Consider the following 25,256-nt stretch of genomic DNA (forward strand, 5'->3'; position numbering starts at 1 on the left):
CTCTGTGCGCAACAGAGGAGTGCCTAATGTTACGCCCTCATGCCACCTTTACTTCTCCTTTCACTCTAACTGCTGGGGATAGACGGTCATTCTGACTGCAGAGAGTGGGGTGTCTTGGGGGTAAGTCGCAGGGAGTAGGGTGTCCTGGGGGTAAGTCACATGAAACAAGTTATGCAAGACTTCATGTCATGAGCAGTGATCACCCTAAGGCGGCTACTGTGCTGCTTTCTGTGTGCTGCCCGCAACTGCTGTACTCTTGTGTGAAATGGCATGTCTGGGGCCCCATGAGCACAAAATATAACATTTGCCGACAGTTGCATTGATACAGCTGTGCTGCCATATGCAAGGTTTATCAAATGACAATTTATAGTATTCATACAGTACTTTTTTCTACTTTTTATTGTAATTGTTGCAAAATATACTACTTTATTCAGTCTTCACTACCAACAGCCCTATCAACAGCCCTATCAATAGCAGAGGGTCTTTCCAGTGGGTCTTAACTGCTACGCGCAAGTTTTCCCACCAGGTCATGTTTTCAGGATTTCCATCTAGGGAAGCAGCTGGGATAATTACTGATCCAGCAAAACAGATTAACTCACCTATGCATGATTAAGGAAACCCAGAAAACATGTCCTGTTTGTGGCACGTGAGGACTGGAGGTGAGAACCACTGGCGTAGACCCATTTGTCATATGTGTCTATGCTGTCTTTTCTCAGTTAGATGCGTTATGCCCTCTGTGTTATAGGCCCTACACACTGAGCGATCCGCCGCCGAGCTGCCCGACGGCGGATATGGCCGACAAGCGACCCGGCGGCGGGGGGGCAGTGACGGGGGAAGTGAAGTTTCTTCACTCCCCCCGACACCCGGCTGCATTGAAGTGCAGGCAAATTTGGATGATATCGTCCATATTGGCCTGCATGTACAGCCGACGGGGGACCAGCGATGAACGAGCGCGGGGCCGCGCATCGTTGATCGCTGGAGCCTCCACACTGCACAATATGAACGTTATCTCATTCATTAATGAACGAGATCGTTCATATCGTGCAGTCATGTCGGCCAGTGTGTAGGGCCCTTTACACTTGGCCTTGCACACCTACATACCTCCCAACATGACCCTCTCCAGGAGGGACAGAATGCTCTGCTCCTGGACTTCTCTCTCAATTTATGATTGCCATCACCTGTGGTGAAACACCTTTCTTATCCATTAACCTGTTCAAAACAGGTGCCAGCAATCATACATTAAGAGAAAAGTCCAGAAACAGAGCATTTTGTCCCTCCTGGAGAGGGTCATGTTGGGAGGCATGCACCTATTTGCAGTCTATGACCTTTCTCCTTGCTTTGGGAGAATATCTAGATGTGGTTATTATGCATGGACTTTAACTCTTCGGCTGCTTTTGTTCATCTGCTGACTTCCCCTTCTGAAAGATAAGACGTCTTCCCAGGATGTAGGCTCATATAAACTAATTGCACCTGTTTTGTATTGGAGACGTGCTGTACTGGAGGTGTTCCCTTGTTGTACTTGTACTTGTCCTCTTTGGTGCTCTCATCCATTTTAGCTGACACTACACTGAACTCAATTGTTCTATAGTTATATTAGTTGTCTGTTTAGTGTTACATTTGTCAAACGTACCTAAGATCATCACTTTTTGTATGACCACTTAGGTGTACAACAAAGGTCACACTATTGCAGGCATTCCCAACCACAGTCCTCAAGGCACACTAAGGGCTGTAACACACACTCCAGTTTTTCCCGGATGGCAAAAATCCGGACAAAGTTTGTCCGGCTTTTTGCCATCCGGGAGAAACCGGCAGTGTCTGTCACACAGGACGGCTTTGAGCCGTGTGTGATGCTGTGCGCATGCGCAGCATCAGACACGGCTTCAGAAAAAACCGTTGTGTGTGAAAGCTCCCCTTCACACACACGGTTCACTGGCTCCAAAGACGGCCCGGCGGCCGCCCGGCCGCCGGACCTTCCAGTGGTGAGACCCGGCTGCAACCCGGCAGCCGGGCCGGGGCCGTGCAGTGTGAAGGGACCCTAGCCCTCACACTGTTAACTACAATGCCGGCACGGGAAAAAGCCGTCCGGCTTTTTCCCGGCCGGCAAAAGCCGGGTAGTGTGTTTCAGCACTAACAGTGCAGGTTTTAGTGATATCCAGGCTGCAGCACAGATGGTTAAATCAAAATAACTGAGGTGCTAATTAAGTCACCTGTGCTCAAGCTTGGATAGCACTAAAACCTGCACTGTTAGTGTGCCTTGAGGACCGTGGTTGGGAATGCCTGCACTATTGGGTATAGGGGCCTATTTTAGACCTAATTGCAGCAGCAAATTTGTTCTCTAATGGGCAAAATCATGTGCACTGCGGGGGGGTTCAGATACAACATTTGCAGAGAGAGTTAGATTTGGGTGGGTTATTTTGTTTCTGTGCAGGGTAAATACTGGCTGATTTATTTTTGCACTGGAATTTAGATTTCAGTTTGGACTGACCCCACCCAAATCTAACTCTCTCTGCACATGTTATATCTGCCCCCCCCCCCACAATGCACATGGATTGCCCATTAGATAACAAATTTGCTGCTGCAATCAGGCCTGAATTAGGCCCTAGGTATCTGCATCATTTGGAACGGTCACTGGGCCTAATTCAGACTAGATCACTGCAGCGGCATCGATCGCTGTCTGTAATCCTATGCGGAGTGCATCTCAGGACTGCGATCGCCTCTGCCTGAATGACAGGCAGAGGCGGTTGCGGGGGGAGGGGGCGTGCCAATGGTGTTAGAATGCCATTGGCTGGGCGCAGTCCGGACAACGCAGGCGTGTCCGGTTCATTGCAGACCCGGGACGCAGCAGGTAGCCCCCTGTCAGCACGCAGGAGCTGCGCAGGCAGGGAGCTACTCGGTGGGTGCAAAAGCATTGCCGCCGTGTGATGCTTTTGCACCCGTGAAGGGGGGGGGGGGGGGGCAGAGCCAGACATGTGGGGCGGGCTAGCCTTGTGTTGGGCGTCCCCTGCATGTCTGAGACATTAATAATGTGTGTCATATGTGTAAGGGGCATTACTGTGTGGTATTATGCGTATAAATGCATTACTAATGTGTGTCATATGTGTAAGGAGCATTACTGTGTGGTATTATGTGTAAAAATGCATCATTAATGTGTGGCATTGTGTATATGGTGCTCTACTGTGTGACATAATGTATAGAAAAGGCACTAGTGTGTGGTGTAATGTGAATAAAGAGCAATATGGTGTGGTGTAATGTGAATAAGGAGCATTTCAGTGTGGTGTAATGTGAATAAGGGGCACTACTGTGATTAGTAACGTATGTAAGTTAAAGTGGTACTACTGTGTGATGTAACATGAATTAGGGACACTATTGCATGATATAATGTGAATAAAGTTGCACTACTGTGTGGCCTTAATTTAATTGGAGGTACTATTGTTTGGCCATGCCCCTTCCCAAAAGAACATGCCCCATTTTGGGCTGCAAGCCAAATGTGCGCACTGTTCCTATTTTAAAATATAGGGGGTAGGAGCACCAAAATGAGGACTGCTATGACTAAGGGGTGATGGTGATGGGAAAGGGGTGCAGGGTCAGAGGCAGAACTAGCAGCGGTGCTAGGGGGCACCAGACAAAATCCTGCCTAGGCCATCTTATTGATTAGGGCTGGCTCTGGGTTTATGCATGTGTGAAGGACACAATCTGAGCGTACGTCCCGGGGTCCCCAACCCTGCTCCTGACTAGGGTCATGGAGCTGAGTCCCTGGTATTTGCCGGCTGCTACACCCGGCAAAATCCCGGGTCACATGTCTGAGAGGGGTATCATTGGAAAAGGGGTATAACTCAGGTGCCGCTGTTGCAGTTTCTATGCATTTTCCAGGTGTCCATTCCACATACAGTATGAATGCAATTATTGTGTCTGTGTTTCTTTAGTCTCACCTGTTCCTTTGTGGTTTTTATTTATATAGCACACACATATTACACACTCTGCAGAAAATGTTTAGTCATTCACATCAGCCCCTGACTCAGTGGTTATTACAGTATTCCCTACCACATATATACACATACTGTATACAGTACTAGAGTTAATTTTTGTCATAAAACAATAGCCTGTATCTATTTACAATGTGGGAGAAAACGAGAGTAACATAGAAACATAGAATTGACGGCAGATAAGAATCACTTGGCCCATCTAGTCTGCCCCTTTTTTTTATCCTTTAGGTAATCTCAACCCTTTTTAAACCTTAATTCTTTGTAAGGATATTCATATGCTATCCCAAGCATGTTTAAATTGCTCTTCAATCTTAGCCTCTACCACCTCTGATGGGAGGCTATTCCACTTGTCCACTACCCTTACTGTGAAGTAATTTTTCCTTAAATTTCCCCTGAACCTGCCTCCCTCCAGTTTAAGTGTATGTCCTTGCCAGTGACGTGCGGTGAGGTCACTGGTTGGGGAGGCACTGGCAGCTAACAAGCCCTCCCCCCCCCCCCCGAAAAAAAAAAAAGTGTGGTCCCCCAACACATCAGTAAAACCAGCACTAGGCAGAACCAGCCAGGGGGAGTAATGCCATAGCAGGGGAGACACTCAGTGTGGGGTCCCCCTGCCATAACATTAATCTGCCCCCCCAGCCAGTCAGCCCAGGGTTGGAATTCCTCGGAAAGTGGGAACCCCAAAAAATAAAAATGGGGTCCCCCCTCCCGAGCAATAACCAGCACTGGGCTGATAGCCCAGTGCTATGCCCCGCACCCCTGGTGGCGGTGGGTGCGGGGTTCATTGTGTGTTAATATTGTTCTTTACAGGTGGCCTACAGGTCCCAGCAAGCCTGCCCCAGCATGCTGGCACTTGGAGAACCACAAGTGCCAGCATGCCCGGACATAAAGGGCCTGCTGGCACCTGTAGTCCACCTGCAAAGAACAGTAATATTGTTCTTTACAGGTAGCCTACAGGTCCCAGCAAGCCTGCCCCAGCATGCTGGCACTTGGAGAACCACAAGTGCCAGCATGCCCGGACATAAAGGGCCCGCTGGCACCTGTAGTCCACCTGTAAAGAAAATATTAAAATTAAACACCACACAAAAATAAGCTTTATTAAACTGGGTCTTCACCTGGGGGCGGCGGCCTTTAAGCTCTTCTGCGTGGCCGCCGCCTTCCCAGGGCTTCCGGCGTCTTCACCTGGGGGGCGCCACCCCCCCCCCAGGCTTCCAGCGTCTTCACCTGGTGGGCGGCGGCTGCTAAGCTCTTTTGCATAGCCGCCGCCCAGCCAGGACTTCCGGCGTCTTCTTTCTTCAGGAGCTCTTCACTGCTCCTCCTCCGCCGTCGGACTGACACTCCTCCGCCTCGCGCTGACTTATATAAGTCAGCCGGAGGGGGCGGGGCGATGACGCGGCGAGCTGTGATTGGCTCGCGGCGGCCATCTTGAATTTCAAAAATGACGCTGAGGCGCCATTTTTGAAACTGGAACCGCTCCGCTGCCAAACTCTGCAGATAAAGGTACATTTCCGCCGCCGCAACCCGCCACCCGCACTGCCGCCGCCCGCACCACCGCCGCATCCCGCCGCCCGCACCATCGCCGCATCCAGCCGCCCGCACCTCCTCCGCCAGCGTCGCCAACACAGTGATTGACAGCGGATCCAGTGACGGATCCGCTGGCCAATCACTGTGGCCTCACTGACAGGGACGTGCTTTCATAGGTTGAAAGCACTCCCTGTAGGAAAGCGGCACCTCTAATGGTGCCGCTTTCCCATATATTTTCAATGGGCTTTTACAGCCCATGGCTAGTCCCCGCCCGTGCCCGCCCCCCGCTCCCCATACTTTCCCCAGTGACAACGGGAGGCACCACGATCGGTGCCTCCCAAACACATACAGAGGGGAGCAATGTAAAGAATAATATTAAGAAGATACATATGACACAGAATATGTGTCATATGCATCTTCTTTGTATTAACTTAATCATTAATGACAGGGGAGGCACTGCCTCCCCTGCCTCCCCTGACTGCACGTCCCTGGTCCTTGCGTTCTAATACTCCTCTTCCTTTGAAGAATGTTTCCCTTCTGAACTTTGTTAAAACCCTTGGTATATTTTAAAGTTTCTATCATGTCCCCCCTTTCCCTTCTCTCCTCCAAACTATACATGTTAAGATCTTTTAGCCTTTCCGGGTACATTTTTTGTGTCAACCCTGTTGCAAATCTTTGTATCATCTGCAAAAAGCATACTTTCCCTTAAATACCATTAGCAATGTCACCAACAAAGATATGAAAGAGAACTGGACCAAGTACAGATCCCTGGGATACTCCACTGGTAACATTTCCCTCCATAGATTGCACTCCATTTACTACAACTGTCTGTTTCCTATCCTGCAACCAGATTCTTATCCATTTAACTGTTTTATAATCCACCCCCATGCTTTCAAGTTTATTTAGCAGTCTGCGATGTGGGACAGTGTCGAATGCCTTACTAAAGTCTAGATATGCTACATCTACAGTTCCCCCTTGATCTATTATTTTCATCACAGAGTAAAAAAAAATCATTAAGATTTGTTTGGCATGATCTCATACCAGTAAATCCATGCTGTTTTGGATCCTGTAAATTGTTTGATTTAAGATATTCCACAACTCTTTCTTTTAATAGTTTTTCCATTACTTTCCCTACTACGGGTGGTCTTCAGTTTGCCGGTATGTCAGGATCCCGGCGACCAGCATACCGGCGCCGGAATCCCGACACCCGGCATACCGACAATTTTCCTCCCTCTTGGGGGTCCACGACCCCCCTGGAGGGAGAATATATAGTGTGGCGCGTATAGCGCGCCACCGTGCCCGCAGCGTGGCGAGCGCAGCGTGGCGAGCGCAGCGAGCCCGCTAGGGGCTCAGTTGCGCTCGCCCAGCTGTCGGTATGCCGACGGTTGGGATTCCAGCGCCGGTATGCTGGTCGCCGGGAGCCCGGCCGCCGGCATACCATACTACACCCCCCTACTACTGATGTAAGGCTTACTGGTCTGTAGTTACTTGCTTCTTCCTTGCTTCCACTTTTGTACAGTGGAACAACATTCGGTCTTTTCCAGTTCTCTGGAATGGCACCTGTATTTAGTGACTGGTTAAATAATTCTGTTAAAGGTGTAACCAGCACATCTTTTAGCTCTTTTAGTAGCCTTGGGTGTATCCCATCTGCCCCATTGATTTATCCATTTTTAGTTTTGAAAGTTCTGTTAGGACCTTTTCCTCTGTAAATGTACTTTCATCTGTCTTATTTTTATGAATGTCCTTGCAACTTAACTGTGGCCCCTTCCTTTCTCCTTCTGTAGTAAATACTGAGCAAAAATAATTATTTAGGTGATCTGCTATTGCCTTGTCTCCCTCCACCAAAGTCTCACTCTCTGTCTTAAGTCTTATTATTCCTCCATTTGATTTTCTCCTTTCATTTGTATACTTAAAAAAAAGTTTTGCCCCTTTATCTACTGACTGGGCAATTTTCTCCTCAGCTTCTGCCTTTGCACGTCTGATCACTTTCTTAGCATCCTTCCGTCTGTCAAGATACACCTCTTTGTCGTTATCCGTCTGTTTGTATTTCCTAAAAGCCATATTTTTTTGCCTTCACACTAGTTGATACTACTTTTGTGAACCACACTGGCTTCCTTTTCCTGGTGCTTTTCCTAACACTTTTGATACAAAGGGCTGTTGCCTTTAGTATTACACTTTTCAGTTGTTCCCACCTCTACTGCACTCCTTCCAAGTCCCTCCAGTCCGCCAATGAATCACTTAAACATCTCCCCATCTTTGCAAAGACAGCATTTCTAAAATCCAACACCTTTGTTTTTGTGTGACAGGAGTTGGATCCTGTCCATACTTGCCTACCCTCCCGGAAAGGCCGGGAGGCTCCCGAAAATTGGGTGGCCCTCCCCCCCGCCCCCCCGGAAAGGTGGGCTAGTGTCCCGCTTTTGATGTCAGCCCCCCGCACTCCCCCTCAGCCGCCCACAGCAGGGAACAAGTGGGCGGTCCGAGGAGGATACGATGACGTGATTTGGGTCATTGTAGCTCTGCCCCCCGCTGTACAGTGCCTGTGTTCTCAGCACTGGCTAGCGGGGGTGGGGCTACGATGTCGCGACTATGGTGCCATGCCTCCGGACAGCTCACTTTCCCTGTCGGCCATGCCCCCGGACCGCCCACATTGCCGCCGAACACGCCCCAATTAGCCTACCACGCTGCAGCCTCCCGGAGGATGGTGCAGCAAGGTAGGCAACTATGATCCTGTCTTTCTTTATACTAGACCATACTGCTTGATGATCACTGGATCCCAGGTGCTCACCTACATATATATATGTCTGATATCCTGTCACCATTTGTGAGAATGAAATCTAATATTGAGTCTTTGCGAGTGGGCTCCCTCACCAATTGCTTGAGAGATGCTCCCTGGAAGAAACCCACACAAACACTGGGGGAACATACAAACCCTACACAGATAGCAGCTTTTATTGGGATCAAGCACATGATGTTATGACTGCACACTCAGCTTTTCGTAATGCTAACAAATCTCTTATATTGGACAATTTAATCAAATATAGTATTCATTATAAAAACAACAACAACAACAACAACAACAGCTGTAACAGACAAATACCAGTCAATGCCCATTATAAATCTGCAATAAATAATAGTGACCCAATAGATAGGGACAAATAGAGTAAAAGTTAATATTAATTACACAGGCCAATTCCTCTGTAAATGTATCAATTACTGGTTTCTTGATAAAAACGTGAGGAAATTGTACTCACTGTATTATGCTGTATGAATGAAGTCCACATAGAGGGGAATTCAAATTAGAGTGAGGTGCAGCGAGGTGAAAAACTTCGCTTGTCTCATGCCCAATGTTGGATTACCGCGGTATGCGCACTCCCGATACCCACAGTATCCAATTTTAAAAAAAAAGTGGTTGCAGGATTTTTAGAGCTGAAAACCCTGCTGCACATAAAAAAAATAAAATAAAGATACTCACCTCTCCGGGTGTCTCCGGTGGTCTCCGCAGCTCCAGGTGGTCTTCCCTCCATCTTCTCACTGGGGAAGGAGTTGCTAGGAGCAGTGTCGGACTGGAGTATGAAGGGCCCACCGGGGGTATGCAGTGGTAGGGGCCCATGATTAGAGGTGTGTCCAGCCTCCAAAGGGGGTGTGGCCAGCCACCACAGAGGTTTGGCTTACCATTATAGAGTACATGGTCTGGACTCCTTGATAATGTATATAGTAATTAATGCTAGTGCATGCATGATAATGTGCCAGATTAATGACAGCAATGTACTGTATAGAATACATCATAATCCTGTGCACTATAAGGTAACATATGCATCAGAGCCGGGGAACTTACGGCATTGTCAATATGACCATGGTATAATAGGCAGATTGATGCAAGCTATTGGGTGCATCAGTACAATGGGCGGACGCTATGGGGGGTCATTCCGAGTTGTTCGCTCGGTAAAAATCTTCGCATCGCAGCGATTTTCCGCTTAATGCGCATGCGCAATGTCCGCACTGCGACTGCGCCAAGTAAATTTGCTATGCACTTAGGAATTTTACTCACGGCATTTTCATCGTTCTGGCGATCGTAATGTGATTGACAGGAAATGGGTGTTACTGGGCGGAAACAGGCCGTTTTATGGGCGTGTGGGAAAAAACGCTACCATTTCCGGAAAAAACGCAGGAGTGGCTGGAGAAACGGGGGAGTGTCTGGGCGAACGCTGGGTGTGTTTGTGACGTCAAACCAGGAACGACAAGCAGTGAAATGATCGCAGATGCCGAGTAAGTCTGAAGCAACTCAGAAACTGCTACGAGGTGTGTAATCGCAATATTGCGAATACATCGTTCGCAATTTTAAGATGCTAAGATTCACTCCCAGTAGGCGGCGGCTTAGCATGAGCAAATCTGCTAAAATTCACTTGCGAGCGAACAACTCGGAATGACCCCCTATGTTTTTGCAATTAAGCGCATGCCCCAAAGTGTAATAGCAATGCCTCTCGCAGTGTTTACATTTACGCAGAGTGATTGACAGTCAGGCACTGCGTGTGTGCGTTGATGGGGTGTGGTGGCAAAAATGCAGAAGTGTTGTGGTAATTTTTGGGGGCATGTCGTTGGGTGAAGCTGCAAATCCTACTCAAGCAGTGTGCCTCTGGCACCTCTGTTTGGCCGGTGATTTAATAGAGCTTGTGATTATAGAAGGATCTGCGTGTGCGCTGGGAATGTCTACGCAGTTGCTGTGCCTTTGCGATGGCTCCGCTGGGCATCTCTGTACTTTTTAGGGCTGCTGATTTTTTTTTAAATAATTCCGCACATTCTCAGCCGCAGCTGCAATCACCATAGCGTCTGTCACTGAATCAGGCCAGATAGTAATAATACTGCATAGGACCTACAGTATGTGACAGGTCCAAATTGCATGATTTTAGATGTTTTTATCAATTTGAAAGAAATAATCATTTGAGGATTAGTGCATATCCTATATAATAAAAGGTTAACGCTGCTCCTCACCTTTATGGGGGGAATTTAAGTGTTTTAGGCACCGGCAGGCATTAGATGGCGCTTGACGGAGCAATTCAGTTGTTGCTCTGTCTGGGCGTGTACAACCGCCGCCACTGATATTAGTTATGTTTAGAACCTTTAAATTGGTATTGGGTGAGGGTAACACCCTTTGGGATATCCATCTCTTTTGTTGCCTATGTACGCAGTATCTGGCGTGTGCTAAAACTATTATTTATTATTACTGTTATGTGGTTCTGTCATTTTCACTGTGGGCCTAATTTAGATCTGATCGCTGCTGTGCGTTTTCACACAGCGGGTGATCAGATCCTAACTGCGCATGCGTCTGAGCCGCAATGCGCACGCGCATCGGATGGCTACAATGGGCATCGGCGGTCAGCGAAGGGATGGTGCAAAGGATCCATTCGCACGGATGTACGCACATTATTGACAGGAAGAGGCCGTTTGTGGGTGGCAACTGACCGTTTACAGGGAGTGTCCGGAAAAACGCAGGCATGCCCAAGCATTTTGAGGGAGGGTGTCTGACGTCAGCTCCGGCCCCGGTCAGCAAGATTCAATCACACAGGAAGAGTAAGTCCTGGGCTGAGCAGAGACTGCACATACTGATTCTGAGCAGCTCTGCTACACATAGGATCGTACACTTGCACAGCGAAACTACACTCCCCCTGTAGGCGGCGACTATCTGATCGCAGGACAGCAAATAACGCAGCCCAGTGATCAGGTCTCAATAAGGCACAGTGCCTGGAGGAATTACGGGCCCCTTTCAGAGATAGACGCAGTGCAGCTCCTGCGTCCTTGGATTCCCTGCCCCCAAACATTGACAGGCTGCGGCTTATGAGGCACTGTGTGCAACAATCCAGAACCTGTTCTGCACATACATAGAACGAGTCCTGTGCATGTGCAGGTGCCTTACCATCGGAGATGTACGCAGGGGTGTAACTCCCAGAGGCAATGGAGACACCTGCCTCCGGGCTCCAAGCCCTAAAGGGGCACCTGCATGTACAGCAGCACCTGTGTGGTTCACAGCAGGTTCCAAGTGTGACAGCTGCTCTTCTAAAGGAGCTGTGCTGGGTACCCGCTGCTGCTGCAGAATTACATGGCACAATCTTTCTCAGCACTGGCTAGCGGGGGCAGGGCTACGATGTCGCGACTATGGTACCACGTCACGGACAGCTCACTTTCCCTGTCGGCCATGCCCCCGTGCACTTCAAGTGATTCAAAAAATGCAGGTGAATCACTCTTCTTAGCTGACCTCCTTCAAATAATCTCCTTTTCAAAATCTCTCTGGAAGGCGCAAAGTATACTTGCCTATTCACCTGGAATCTCCTGAATTTCAGGTGTCTCACCAAAAGACCAGTCGAGTCTCCCAGAAGCTACACCAGGGAAGTGGGTGGTCCAGGTGGCTTGATGACGCGAGGTGTGCAGGGGTGGTCTTCAGTATGCCGCCGGCTGGGATCCCGGCAACCAGCATACCGGCGCTGGGATCCCGACCGCCGGCATGCTGACACATATTCTTCCCTTTGGGGGTCCATGACCCCCCTGGAAGGAGAATAAATAGCATAGCGTGCGTAGCGCGCCATGCTGCCTGCAGCGAGCATGCAAGGGGCTCATTAGCGCTCACCCAGCTGTCGGTATGCCCGCGGTCGGGATCCCAGCGCCGGTATGCTGGCCCCCGGGATCCCGGCCGCCGGCCACTCATACTACACCCGTGTGCAGATGTAGTCAGCGAGCATGATGCAAAGTATGGCTACCTGTAACAGCTCTCAGCATTGAGGAGAGGAAAGAAGGAGGGGAAGAACTTTACAGGATACAGAGAAGTTAGAGCTCATATGGGCATTCCAAAGCCTCTCTGCTTACTACATCATCTGACTGTGGTTGCCATGGTAGTCCCATGACATGGTGCAGAATTAGAAAAGCACTGGAATTAACTAACCAAGGAAAATGGTTAATACCAAGATTCTCTTTTATAGCCTGCCACAATGATTTATGTTCCACTGATTTCTTATATAATTATTACAGAATTGCCTCAGAAAGACAAACCGCCTATGATCTCAATGTGTACAAAGTCATGTTCGTATATCTGTATTTACCTTTGGAGTATTGATGTAGTTGTATTACTATTAGTTGCAGCTGATTAAAAGGGACTGTACCTGTAGAACCTGGCTTTGCTCGTTTTTATTGCTGGCTAGGTGCAAATGCCAATTCTATTATGCAGGATGTCATTTTTAGTAGCTGTCTCTTGATTCTGTATGCATGGAGAACTGCAAGTGGGACTTTGGTAGCCGAGGCAAGGAACAAAAGACAAATAGCTTCTTAGAAATCCAATGTTTAATGCCAGGGTGACGGCCAGCACTTTAGGGATCTGTTGAGTAGAACTGCAGTGTTATTAAATGTAGTTGCTGTGATTTTACAACTTTTGCCACTGGGGGCGCTGTGTCATTGGAGCACTAGACTTCTGCTGCTCCCACCCATGTAATGCACGTAAGCAGAAATTATGCAGGATATCTTATCTTTTTCTGAACAGATTAATGTGAAAGTAAAATAACGGGCTCTGACATTAAAAATATCTTTTACGTTGTGCTGCACTGCCCAGATCTATCAGGGAGAGGTGGTGTGATTTCAAGTGTGGGTTCCTCCTACCTCTTTTGTCCATATGATTAGACTAGCTATTATTAGTAATGAGAATGACAGGTAATTATTACTTGTGGTTTAGAGCAGGGTCTGACTCACTGAGCACGTAGCGCCTTCTCTTATATAACAATGTGTAGTGTTGTACTGGCAGCCCAGAGGCTCCATTCCTTGTCTGAAATTCTGAATGTGTGTGTGTGTGTCACACGCACACACATATATAGTATGCTCTGCCCATGTGCTGACCAAGTAACCAATGAACAATAGGTATGCCACTCAGGTTAAATAGTTGTCAGTGGTATTGATTGTACCATGGTCTAGATATCGTGGGCATAGTCTCACCTATATACGGGGGTGGTATTCAGTATACCAGCGCCGGAATCCCGGCACTTGGCATACCGACAACTATTCTCTCTCTTGGGGGTCCACGCCCCCCCTGGAGGGAGAACGCGCGCCACAGTGCCCGCAGCGTGGCGAGCATAGCGAGCTTGTAAGGGGCTCATTTGAGCTTGCCCCGCTGCCGGCATGCCGGTGGTCGGGATCCGGCCACTCATACTACACCCGTATACGGGCACCTGTAGTCTAGATGGGCTATATAGCAGGGAAAGCACCATCATCATGTTTGGACTGGCCCACACGGGTACAGGACAAACCCCTGGTATGCCCCGGAGAAGCACGGAGGGGAGATTCTGCTGGCCACATCAGAGAGGCCAGGCTGCCATATCACTAGGCCCTGCAACCGTTGCGGCAAAATACAGCGATTTGTGGGTTCATTGACATGAGGTGGGGCTAAATGATGCAATTTTGCATCATTTAGCCCTGCTCCCTCCATACGGAGCCGCAATCTTCTCATCATACCCGCTTCACTAGGAAGCAGGTGGGCTGCCGGAGAACTGACCACTCTTGCGTGGGTCTGCCTGAAAAATTGGGAGTCTCCCACAACTTGCGGGAGAGAATGCAAGTGTGGTCTGGCCTCACCCTTGAGTATGGGCACATATCACTGTATTCCCCTGCTGGGCCCTTCATGTCCCAGTCCGACACTGACCATCCTAACATGTTTTTTATGTTTGTGGGTTTTTTTTGCAGTTCTATTACTTGTCTTTAATATTAACTCATGAAGCCCAGACAATAAAAATTATTGTCAGAATGTTGACTGAAATGTTTACGTAGACAATTGTAGGGATCACCCTGATAAGAGAGTATCCAGTATGTACTACTGTACACAGGGATCATATGGTCAGGTGGCAGAATATTGGGAATAACAGGCTTTGGTCACTAGAGAATGGTTTCTTCAGCAACATTCTGATGTCAGACTAGCAGAGGATTCCCTGGAGCATGTTAGAGACCTCAGTAGGGAAGAACTGTAGAGAAATGAAATGGAAAGTAAACAAAAGTCTATCAGAGAGTCATGACTTATACGATATAATAGTAAATGGGCTCTCAAGACCCTCTTCTCTATCAAGGCCTTCCAGCTCTCATCCTAGCCCACTGCTCCTTGCTGGCTATCTTCCCCATCTGTGTCACCCCTGTCTGCCTCCCACTCCACTTTAGACTGTAAGCTCTCATGAGCAGGACCCTCTTCCCTCATGAGGTTTTTTTACATCTCTCACTTAAACCATCATCTCCTCCCCACTGCTTACAGTTCTTCCACACAGCTGCTTATTTGCGTATTACGGCCCTCATTCCGAGTTGTTCGCTCGCAAGCTGCTTTTAGCAGCTTTGCACACGCTAAGCCGCCGCCTACTGAGAGTGAATCTTAGCTTATCAAAATTGCGAACGAAAGATTAGCAAAATTGCGAATAGACACTTCTTAGCAGTTTCTGAGTAGCTCCACACTTACTCGACATCTGCGATCAGTTCAGTGCTTGTCGTTCCTGGTTTGACGTCACAAACACACCCAGCGTTCGCCCAGACACTCCTCCGTTTCTCCAGCCACTCCCGCGTTTTTCCCAGAAACGGTAGCGTTTTTTCACACACTCCCATAAAACGGCCTGTTTCCGCCCAGAAACACCCACTTCCTGTCAATCACATTACGAACACCAGAACGAAGAAAAACCTCGTAATGCCGTGAGTAAAATACCAAACTGCATAGCAAATTTACTTGGCGCAGTCGCACTGCGGACATTGCGCATGCGCATTAGCGACTAATCGCTCCGTTGCGAGAAAAAAATAACGAGCGAACAACTCGGAATGACCCCCTACATACTGTACCTCCCAAAATTGGTGACGGTGGATTTGGGATGCGTGACCGAAAATGGGGGGGGGTTTCACTGAAAAGTGTAACATGCCCCTATTTGTAAACCAGTCCCCGTTGCTGCTCCTGCTCCACCACCCACGGTACGGTTGTGTTTATGTTACCTTCGTGCTCAGGACCTGGAAGTGACAAAACGAGAGGGCAGGAGAGAACTTCCGCCCTTACAGCTCCTAAATGTTTTCTTCGTTCTCTGTTCGTTTGGGGTAATTTTTGTGTTCTATGCAGCATTGGGCCCTCGCGGGCTCGCTTCGCTCACCACGCTTTGGGCTCGGTGTCTCACTCCGCTCCGCTCCGCTCTCCACACTTTACTATTCAAAATAGATTGTGACATGGACCCAGGGGGTTATGGGAAAGGTCCTCTCCACGAAGGTAAACTAGACGCTACCCCCACGGTACAGATCCTGCGCATGTGCAAGTCAGTAAAAAGTGAAGTTGTGCGTAAACCACCGCATACCTCCCAACTGTCCCGATTTTCGAGGGACAGTCCCGTACTTTTGGGACTGTCCCGCTGTCCCACCACTGTCATCGTTGCCCTGCTTAGCAGAGCAGCGGTGAATAGATGCTGTACGCATGCGCACAGCGTCTATTCACTGATAACAGGAGGAGAGGGGGCATGCCAGCAGCTTACAGAGCACTGGGCATGCCCCCTCAGTGACGAAAACGGGGCGTGGCTCGCGATCGCGGGTCCTCCACTAAGACACACCCCTTTTAATAGGCCACACCCATTTTCAGGGAAATAGGGAAGTTGGGAGGTATGCTACCGGGTTTGCGTATGACTTTGAATCAGGCCTAATAACAATACATGGTGGTGACATTAAGAAGGCTTTTATATAAACATAGGTGTAACTGAAAGGAAATTATATTGTAAATTTATTATTGGGGATGTAGTTATGTAATAGATTGTAGAGGACTGAAAGTATCATCTATTACTGAAATAGTGGATCTGGAAGTGCAAACCAAGCTTCAATGTCCCCACATACGCCGGGGCCCCGGCTCATTCTCAGTGCTGCATGACAATGGTGGCAGAGAAATGGGTAACGTTTGTTGCTTTAGAACGTCATCACCATGGCAGGTTATGTGTAACTGTTTTTATTCTAGTGTGATGAGAGGCAGGTGATAGGCCCAATATATAGCACACTATACAGCATTATCTGTACTGCTGAAGAAGGTGGTAATAACAGTATGTGTGCGTTTCCTCACGTGAAATGGGCATGTTCTGAGCAGACCATGTGTGATTGGGGCAGCTAGGATACCGGGGCAGAGGGAAATGCAGGCTTGTAGTGGAGGCTTCCAAATACTTGAATTTAGTATGAGTGGAACGAACCCTTGAAGGAGAGATAATTATCACGTAACAAGCTATAGTCTGCCCCATCCAAAGTGCAGTGTCAGCATATACAGGGTCAACAATTATACTAAGCCATTTGATGCAGCAGTGGGGCCAGCGATCACAGTAAGCCGTTAGATGCAGCAGTGGGGCCAGCGATCACAGTAAGCCGTTAGATGCAGCAGTAGGGCCAGCGATCACAGTAATCCGTTAGATGCAGCAGTAGGGCCAGCGGTCACAGTAAGCCGTTAGATGCAGCAGTAGGGCCAGCGGTCACAGTAAGCCGTTAGATGCTGCAGTAGGGCCACCGACCACAGTAAGCCGTTAGATGCAGAAATAAGGTCACCGACCACAGTAAGACGTTAGATGCAGCAGTAGGGCCAGCGATCACAGTAAGCCGTTAGATGCTGCAGTGGGGCCAGCGATCACAGTAAGCCGTTAGATGCAGCAGTAGGGCCAGCGATCACAGTAAGCCGTTAGATGCTGCAGTGGGGCCAGCGATCACAGTAAGCCGTTAGATGCAGCAGTAGGGCCAGCGATCACAGTAAGCCGTTAGATGCAACAGTAGGGCCAGCGGTCACAGTAAGCCGTTAGATGCAGAAATAGGACCACCTTCCACAGTAAGCCGTTAGATGCTGCGGTAGGGCCAGCGATCACAGTAAGCCGTTAGATGCAGCAGTAGGGCCACCGACCACAGTAAGCCGTTAGATGCAGAAATAAGGCCACCGACCACAGTAAGACGTTAGATGCAGCAGTAGGGCCAGCGATCACAGTAAGCCGTTAGATGCTGCAGTGGGGCTAGCGATCACAGTAAGCCGTTAGATGCAGCAGTAGGGCCAGCGATCACAGTAAGCCGTTAGATGCAACAGTAGGGCCAGCGGTCACAGTAAGCCGTTAGATGCAGAAATAAGGCCACCGACCACAGTAAGACGTTAGATGCAGCAGTAGGGCTAGCGATCACAGTAAGCCGTTAGATGCAGCAGTAGGGCCAGCGATCACAGTAAGCTGTTAGATGCAACAGTAGGGCCAGCGGTCACAGTAAGCCGTTAGATGCAGAAATAGGGCCACCTTCCACAGTAAGCCGTTAGATGCTGCGGTAGGGCCAGCGATCACAGTAAGCCGTTACAAGCAGCAGTAGGGCCACCGACCACAGTAAGCCGTTAGATGCAGAAATAAGGCCACCGACCACAGTAAGCCGTTAGATGCAGAAATAAGGCCACCGACCACAGTAAGACGTTAGATGCAGCAGTAGGGCCAGCGATCACAGTAAGCCGTTAGATGCTGCAGTGGGGCTAGCGATCACAGTAAGCCGTTAGATGCAGCAGTAGGGCCAGCGATCACAGTAAGCCGTTAGATGCAACAGTAGGGCCAGCGGCCACAGTAAGCCGTTAGATGCAGAAATAGGGCCACCTTCCACAGTAAGCCGTTAGATGCAGCAGTAGGGCCAGCGATCACAGTAAGCCGTTAGATGCTGCGGTAGGGCCAGCGATCACAGTAAGCCGTTAGATGCAGCAGTAGGGCCACCGACCACAGTAAGCCGTTAGATGCAGAAATAAGGCCACCGATCACAGTAAGCCGTTAGATGCTGCAGTGGGGCTAGCGATCACAGTAAGCCGTTAGATGCAGCAGTAGGGCCAGCGATCACAGTAAGCCGTTAGATGCAACAGTAGGGCCAGCGGTCACAGTAAGCCGTTAGATGCAGAAATAGGGCCACCTTCCACAGTAAGCCGTTAGATGCAGCAGTAGGGCCAGCAATCACAGTAAGCCGTTAGATGCAGAAATAGGGCCACCTTCCACAGTAAGCCGTTAGATGCTGCGGTAGGGCCAGCGATCACAGTAAGCCGTTTGATGCTGCAGTAGGGCCAGCGATCACAGTAAGACGTTAGATGCAGAAATAGGGCCAGCGGTTACAGTAAGCCGTTAGATGCGGCAGTAGGGCCAGCAGTCACACTAAACTGTTAGATGTGGCAGTAGGGACAGCGATCACACTGAGCCGTTAGATGCGGCAGTAGGACCAGCGATCACACTGAGCCGTTAGATGCGGCAGTAGGACCAGCGATCACACTGAGCCGTTAGATGCGGCAGTTGGACCAGCGATCACACTGAGCCGTTAGACGCGCCAGTAGGGCCATTGACCGCAGTAAACCATTAGATGCAGCAGTGGGGCCAGCAATAAAGTAAGCTGTTAGCGGTGGGATTGCCAGGCTTCAGAGGTTATGATGAATTGCCATTGCCAAGTCTTGAATGCGAGGGTGACGTGGCATGCTAATTCTCAATAGTGGGGGCAATATGGCTCTGCCACGCCTCTGCAGCGGTTGAGTCTTTGCATTGCCAGGCCACGAAGGTCGGACTGATGTGGCCTGGCCAGGCTGCAGACTCTGTGCAGAGCTGTGGGTGCCCCCTTCATATGTGTTAGATAATGTTGGCTTTTGTTTGAATCACTCTTTCTGTATATTGATCACCTGTCTGCATTTCTCATGTTCTTGTTTGATGTCATTTTGAAATAAAAAGTAAAGATAATAAATAAACAGAAGTCAGTGTATGTGATCGCTCGTATTGCGGCTATGGTTTAATGTTGTTTGTTTTGGCGCGGTGTCAGGGAGACGTTACTTTGGACTTTGGACATTTTCTAACCGAAACCTAACAACACATCACACTGTGTCCATGTGGAGTTTCCTGAGATGCTGCATGGGCGACAGACACCACTCTGGGTAGGTTATACTTACCCCATGAAGCAATGCAGGTATGTGTTAGGGGGGCTGTAGCAGCAGAATAGTCACCTACCTGTGGAGCACGCTGCTACTGCAGCAGGATTATGCTGTCATCATGTTACACTATAGCAGGGAAGCACATTTGTACACGTACTCAGTGCAATGTAATAATAAGCTTCACACACAGTATAATGCAACGTGCAGACTGACGAGGGGCCCCTGGCTGTTACCGGTCTGCAGTAAGGTAAATGCATTTATTGGAATTGCTGTGCGGGTGTGTACAAGTGTGAACCAAAGTGGTAAGAGTGAGGACTTTTGTGATGTATTCAGTCTGGTACCAAGGGGGTCATTCCGAGTTGATCGCTCGCTAGCAGTTTTTAGTAGCCGTGCAAACGCTATGCCGCCGCCCACTGGGGAGTGTATTTTAGCTTAGCAGAAGTTCGAACGCATGTGCAGCCGAGCTCTGCAAAAACAGTTTGTGCAGTTTCAGAGTAGCTCTGAACCTACTCAGCGCTTGCGATCACTTCAGCCTATTCGTGTCCGGATTTGACGTCATACACCCGCCCAGCGAACGCCCAGCCACGCCTTGGTTTTTTTCGGGCACGCCTGTGTTTTTGCAAACACTCCCTGAAAACGGTCAGTTGACACCCAGTAACGCCCCCTTCCTATCAATCTTCTAGCGGTCACCAGTGCGAAGAAAAACTTTGCTAGAACCTGAGCACAACCACAAAGGGCTTTGTACCTGTAGGTTGCGCGTGCGCATTGCGGGGCATACGTATGCACAGAAATGCAGTTTTTTCACCTGATCGCTGCGCTGCGAAAATCGGCAGCGATCGATCAACTCGGAATGACCCCCCAAATGCAGAAACTGTTTATTAACACACAGGTGTATGCCCAAGGCAGAGAAGACAGCAGTTTATGTAAGCATATATGTAACAGCGCCATCTAGTGAGAAAAAGATGTGAACGTTTTCTTTTAAAATTCTAAATGGCCAGACAAATGCAGTCTACATTTTCAAGGGTTGCTGTTACTATAAGGTCGTAAATACAGTATATGATAGATGCTTTGTAAACGCCATCTTTCTACTATAGTTCTCAATAATCCGACGTCTATGAAACTATTCCATTGATAGTATTTCAGACTCACTGCCTATTTCTGCCAGTTCCACAATACTCTATTCTCAAACTTCACACATATTCCTATTGCAGTACCCTAGGCTGAATAAATTAATTGATTATCCATTTATACTATATATTCCACGTCAGTGGCAGATTTAGTGGGGGGGTCCTAGATTGTCATGTTGGAGTAGACAGGGCAGCCATCAGGGCGGGACTGTGGGGACTGGTGTCACAGGCCCTTACAGAGAGGGGGGCCTACCCCTGGCTCCTACCGCCAATACCTGTAGAGCTTCACCAGTCTATGAATCAACAGCAGTCTGATGTGCAAGGAGCAGAGCTGGATTAACGGCGGGGTGGAAGGGGCGGTCGTCCCGGGGCCCCCATACAAGTGGGGCCCCCACACACTGTCCTCACAACTGCAAAAAAAGATTGGAGTAGGAGTACAGCATTTACTTGTCTCCTCTCCGTCCTCCTTGGCAGCTGAGACTTTCCATTACAGCTGCGGCCGCCGAGGAGCTTCACTCACTGCAGTGTGAAGTCTCGCGAGATTTGACATTATCTCGCGAGACTTCACACTGCTCTGAGTGAAGCTCCTCGGCGGCCGCAGCAGTAAAGGAACAGCTCAGCTGCATACCTCCCAACATGACCCTCTCCGGAAGGGACAGAATGCTCCGCTCCTGGACTTTTCTCTTAATGTATGATTGCCATCACCTGTGTTGAACAGGTTAATGGATAAGAAAGGCGTTTCACCACAGGTGATGGCAATCATAAATTATAAGGGAAGTCCAAGTGCAGAGCATTCTGCCCCTCCTGGAGAGGGTCATGTTGGGAGGTATGCAGCTGCCGAGAAGGACGGAGAGGAGACAGGTTAATGCTGTACTCCTACTCTGATGTTTTTTTTGCAGTTCACAGTGTGTGGGGGACCCACAAATTTGTTATCCAGGGGCCCCCACAGACCTTAATCCGGCCTTGGCAAGGAGGACTTCTTAAAACAAGCCTTATCTGCACATCAGCTCTCTGTAAACCATTCCTGTTGGTCCGCAACACTCCACCTATATGTAACGTCACAATGTATGATATCACATAGGGATGGAGCAGTGCGGCATAATTTTTTTTTTTTGGGAGGGTCCCTGTCTATTTTGACAGTCCCGGGCTCCATAATTTCTGATGGCAGCCCTGGGAGTAGATATTCTATAGGGCATACATTGCTGTCTGTTAGTGCATCAGCCACATAACATACCCTCCAACATGACCCGCCCCACTAGATACAAAATGCTCTGTTTCTGGACTTCCCTCTTAATTTATTATTGCCATCACCTGTGAAGAAACAGCGTTCTTGTCATTTAACTAATTCAACACAGGTGATGGAAATCATAAATTAAGAGGGAAGTCCATAAACAGAGCATTTTGTACCTAGTGGGGCGGGTCATGTTGGAGGGTCTGACATAACACTGGGCCAGCCACCTTGGTACATTTGGTGCAACTGCTGTGTGGCTCCATCTTGAAGGATCAAGATGCTCTACAGCCTGATCTCACCTGGTGGGCCTTGGCCTCAGTCAGCGCCCAAAGTACCTTATACCTCAGCCTGGTTACTGACCTGCATTGAGGTCTTCCAAGTGACTAACAGACCGGGCTGTTTAGCAATTAGCCAATGGTGAACCTCAGTTACGTCACTAGTTAGATCAGAGGTTCTCAAACTCGGTCTTCGGGAGCCCACACAGTGCATGTTTTGCAGGTAACCCAGCAGGTGCACAGGTGTATTAATTACTCACTGACACATTTTAAAAGGTCCACAGGTGGAGCTAATTATTTCACTTGCGATTCTGTGAGGAGACCTGCAAAACATGCACTGTGTGGGCCCCCGAGGACCGAGTTTGAGAACCTCTGAGTTAGATGATGTGAATACTCAGCAATTATAACACTGTAATTCATGATAGAAAACAATTATGGCATATGACATAAAATAGCACACCCTCTGTAGCATATAATAAAGGTAATGTATTACTCTGTGTAAGATAGCCCAGGGATAATTACCACTGTATGATCATTACTTGTGTGTCAAACTTGCACTACAATACCAGCCCACTCCTAATTTACTAAATCTAGTAATGTACTCCAAACATTTGACTAGGGTCAAAGCGGGTTTCTAGAAGAGGAGTTGTTGCCTATAGCAACTAGTCAGATTCTAGCTATTATCTTCTAGAAGATGCTGGATAAATGATAAGCAGAATCTGATTGGTTGCTATGGGCAACATCTCCACTTTTATAAACCTGCATTTTAGTACATATGCCCCAGTGGTCTATTTAGTATACTAAAAAAACAAACATTTCTGCTCCTTTTTAGCTGGAAAAACTCCTAATATATTGTCTCTATATTTCACTGGTTCTCTCCCTTTTGTGTATGCATAGTCCCGCAGCCCCCATAGATACTGCAAAATCTATATTGATATAGCTGGTGGTTCTTTTCAAGCTCTCTCCCTGACTGCTGCACTTTCTTGGGTCCCTCTGACCCGTTCTGCACATGTGTGGGTAGGTGCATGCTAATTGGGCTTCCTCTTTCTCATTGGCTAATAGTAGCACAGTTTTCTCTGCGCTGGGTCGGATCCTTTTCAAGTGCACTATTCCAGCAGGTCATATATATATATATGTGTGTGTGTGTGTATATACACTGCTCAAAAAAATAAAGGGAACACTAAAATAACACATCCTAGATCTGAATGAATGAAATATTCTTATTAAATACTTTGTTCTTTACATAGTTGAATGTTCTGACAACAAAATCACACAAAAATTATCAATGGAAATCAAATTTATTAACCCATGGAGGTCTGGATTTGGAGTCACCCTCAAAATTAAAGTGGAAAAACACACTACAGGCTGATCCAACTTTGATGTAATGTCCTTAAAACAAGTCAAAATGAGGCTCAGTAGTGTCTGTGGCCTCCACATGCCTGTATGACCTCCGTACAACTCCTGGGCATGCTCCTGAGGTGGCGGATGGTCTCCTGAGGGATCTTCTTCCAGACATGGACTAAAGCATCCGCCAACTCCTGGACAGTCTGGTGCAACGTGGCATTGGTGGATGGAGCGAGACATGATGTCCCAGATGTGCTCAATTGGATTCAGGTCTGGGGAACGGGAGGGCCATGCCATAGCATCAATGCCTTCATCTTGCAGGAACTGCTGACACACTCCAGCCACATGAGGTCTAGTATTGTCTTGCATTAGGAGGAACCCAGGGCCAACCGCACCAGCATATGGTCTCACAAGGGGTCTGAGGATCTCATCTCGGTACCTAATGGCAGTCAGGCTACCTCTGGCGAGCACATGGAGGGCTGTGCGGCCCCCCCAAAGAAATGCCACCCCACACCATTACTGACCCACTGCCAAACCGGTCATGCTGGAGGATGTTGCAGGCAGCAGAACGTTCTCCTTGGCGTCTCCAGATTCTGTCACGTCTATCATGTGCTCAGTGAGAACCTGCTTTCATCTGTGAAGAGCACAGGGCGCCAGTGGCGAATTTGCCAATCTTGGTGTTCTCTGGCAAATGCCAAACGTCCTGCACGGTGTTGGGCTGTAAGCACAACCCCCACCTGTGGACGTCGGGCCCTCATACCACCCTCATGGAGTCTGTTTCTGATCGTTTGAGTAGACACATGCACATTTGTGGCTTGCTGAAGGTCATTTTGCAGGGCTCTGGCAGTGCTCCTCCTGTTTCTCCTTGCACAAAGGCGGAGGTAGCGGTCCTGCTGCTGGGTTGTTGCCCTCCTACAGACTCCTCCACGTCTCCTGATGTACTGGCCTGTCTCCTGGTAGCGCCTCCATGCTCTGGACACTACGCTGACAGACACAGCAAACCTTCTTGCCACAGCTCACATTGATGTGCCATCCTGGATGATCTGCACTACCTGAGCCACTTGTGTGGGTTGTAGGGAGGTCATACAGGCACGTGGAGGCCACACACACAACTGAGCCTCATTTTGACTTGTTTTAAGGACATTACATCAAAGTTGGATCAGCCTGTAGTGTGTTTTTCCACTTTAATTTTGAGTGTGACTCCAAATCCAGACCTCCATGGGTTAATAAATTTGATTTCCATTGATAATTTTTGTGTGATTTTGTTGTCAGCCCATTCAACTATGTAAAGAACAAAGTATTTAATAAGAATATTTCATTCATTCAGATCTAGGATGTGTTATTTTAGTGTTCCCTTTATTTTTTTGAGCAGTGTATATATTACCCCAGGTTTTTCAGCTCATCCTTAGTTGCCTATAGCAACCAATCAGATTCTATTTATTATCTTCTAGAAGTAGCTACATAAATGTTAAGTAGACTCTGATTGATTGGTTGCTATGAGCAACATCGTCAGTTCTAAAAAAAACAAAAACCCACCTTAGCAAATTTACCCCTGAGTGTGGAGCAGAGGGTTAGGATAAGAGATGGCTGGGTTTGGTGAAGAAGTGGGTTTGAAGTTTTATAGAGAGGTGGAGAGTCTGATATGGAGAGGTAGAGAATTTCAGAGGTACTGTATATAACAAGTGTTATAACGTGCAGTAGGCAAGGACACACAGGTGAATAAGAAGGGCGCAGACAGGAGGAAAGATGGCCCTGCTCATGAGAGCTTACAATCTAGTTGGGAGCAGTGCTGCAAGTATGGTGGTACGGGTCAGTACTGCGTATCGGTAAGAAATTGGCAGCCGGTACTCAGTACCGCAGGGC

General features: G+C 48.4%; 1 protein-coding gene across 4 annotated transcripts in view; it reads left to right on the plus strand.

Annotated features, from left to right (window-relative positions):
* The window catches only part of LOC134949379 (uncharacterized), a 76,446-nt gene that overhangs the window by 23,656 nt on the left and 27,534 nt on the right, over positions 1-25,256 (plus strand). The window contains exons 1-2 of one of the 4 annotated variants that reach the window (XM_063937918.1): positions 18,799-18,885; positions 19,308-19,451. The exons of 2 other annotated variants lie outside the window; for them this stretch is intronic. The gene's annotated coding sequence lies outside the window, so the exon portion shown is untranslated. Of the gene's footprint in view, positions 1-18,798; positions 18,886-19,307; positions 19,452-25,256 lie in introns of those variants that run through there. One more of the 4 variants, XM_063937919.1, reaches the window with a different exon arrangement.

This window comes from Pseudophryne corroboree, chromosome 8 (assembly GCF_028390025.1).
Source record: "Pseudophryne corroboree isolate aPseCor3 chromosome 8, aPseCor3.hap2, whole genome shotgun sequence".
Classification (NCBI taxonomy): Eukaryota; Metazoa; Chordata; class Amphibia; order Anura; family Myobatrachidae; genus Pseudophryne; species Pseudophryne corroboree.